Here is a 2,277-nt window from a genome sequence, read left to right on the forward strand (position 1 = left end):
TCATTGTCAATATTGTATGTAGCAATCAAGCTATATGGCTGGATCAGATGAGGTTAACAGCCACCCGAGGGAGAATAATGATACTACCAGAGTTAATGTAGCTGGTGCAGAACTGCAGGCATTAATAGATAATGTCGTAACTCGAGCTCTTGACAGACAGTTTAATGAATCAAGTGGTACTCGCGTCAGAACTTAGTCTGAACCACATTTAAAACCACCCTACAAGACTCATACAGCTCACAAGAGCGATTCTCATCATTCATCGAACCAAAGGAGTGTCCCGTCTAAGAAGGTTGTGCTTAATCAAGAGCCACGTATTAAGACATGTTCTTATAAGTATTTCGTCTCTTGCAAGCCTAGAGACTTCATAGGGGAGAAAGGAGCCATCGATTGCATGACTTGGCTCGATGAAATGGATACATTGGTTGATATTAGTGGTTGTGCAGAGCAAGACATTGTGAAGTTTGTTTCACGATATTTTAAAGGAGAAGCTCTAGCTTGGTGGAGGTCACTGATCCAAGCTACAGGGAAGATTCCGTTATACAACTTGACTTGGGAGCAGTTTGTTACTCTAATCAAAGAAAATTTCTGTCCTCAACATGAAGTTGAGAAAATTGAGACTGATTTCTTGACATTGGTCATGAAGAACTTAGACTGTCAGGCATACCTTACAAGTTTCAATACCATGTCTCGATTGGTTCCATACTTGGTTACACCGAAACCAAAACGCATAGCTCGTTTTATTGGAGGTCTAGCTCTAGAAATCAAGGCAAGTGTGAAAACATCAAGACCTACCACCTTTAGGTCAGTGGCTGATCTGTCGTTATCTCTTATTCTCGATGCGGTTAGGCAGAGATCGCTTAAGAGTTCCGATGAGGGAAAACGGAAATGTGAGGATGAGAACTCACGCCGTTCTGATAAGAAACATAAGGGGAATTCAGATCACAAGAAGAGTTCAGGGTTCAAAAAGGATAACCAACATTCGGGTGAGAAACCCAAATGCAAGACCTGCCAAAAGCGTCATCTAGGGAAATGCAGGTTCGAATCAAAATCCCAATCGCAGCCTAGAGCTTGTGGGATCTGCAAATCAAGTGAGCATAAAACGTTGGATTGCAAGAAGATAAAGGATGCGACTTGTTACAACTGTAACGAGAAGGGGCATATCAAGTCTAACTCCCCAAAGTATGCAAAGAAACCTGAAGAGGGTAAAAACCAATGCACGGGTCTTTCAAATGAATGCTCAAGAAACGGTTCAGAACAACAATGTGATAACAGGTACCTTTCTTATCAACGATGTTTATGCAAGGGTATTGTAGGATCGTTTTCTGACCTCACGAGTCGTTCAGAGAAGCTCGTATCCGAGTTAAGAGGCGGAAACTAATAATTCGGTGCAATTGAAGCTGTATTCACTTTAATCTTGCTGTTGTATTGATATCAAACACAATTACATGTTCTGACAGCACTTCGGCAGCACTTGGTGGCTCACCGGAAGAATACACCGTTTTTTATGTGCTGTGGATCGCTCATCTATATATAGACATGCTGGGTCGCTTATATGACAGCCATATAAGCGATCCTGAACAGTTCCCTATAAGCGATCCATCCACAAGACCATATAAGCGATCCTGACAATCTCACACAAAGGCGATCCTAGAACTATGTACACATAAGCGATCCATATACAAATAACCTATTCTAGGATTCCGTGCCATGTCCGATCTATTCAATCTTCAAGACTTGATGGAAGACGTAGTCAACAGACGTAGGTGCACTAACAGACTCCCCCTCGGATGTTGACGGAGTCTTCATAACTGTCTTCATAGATCATTCCAGTCTGCATTCGCACATGTCTATCTACAATCTTCATCAGTCGACAATCTGCCTCTGAAATATCTGTCGTTCCAAGAATCTTCGTTCTCTGTTTTCATCATCATCAAACTCTTTTTTCTTGAAGGTTAATTTGGTGTCTTCAGACTCCCCCTCTCACACAGCTGGGATCGTAGTCTAGAAGTCAATCTTTCACTATTTCTGAGATCGTAAACAGGCTCTCATCAGGTTCAAGATCGATACCTGGCTCCATTCTCTCTCAGGATCAATACCTTGCTCAAGTCCTGCACAATCTCTACCCAACCGTAAGTTTCTACAAAGATAAAAACTTTTCAACAATTTAGAAACTATGTTGAACCAATACAGTAATAATTTTGCATTAAAGAATATTACTGGTTCTTATCAAAACAATTTTACCATCTACACACAAACACTCCCCAAACCAGTTCT

The sequence above is a fragment of the Helianthus annuus genome, chromosome 6 (genome assembly GCF_002127325.2).
Source record: "Helianthus annuus cultivar XRQ/B chromosome 6, HanXRQr2.0-SUNRISE, whole genome shotgun sequence".
Taxonomy (NCBI): Eukaryota; Viridiplantae; Streptophyta; class Magnoliopsida; order Asterales; family Asteraceae; genus Helianthus; species Helianthus annuus.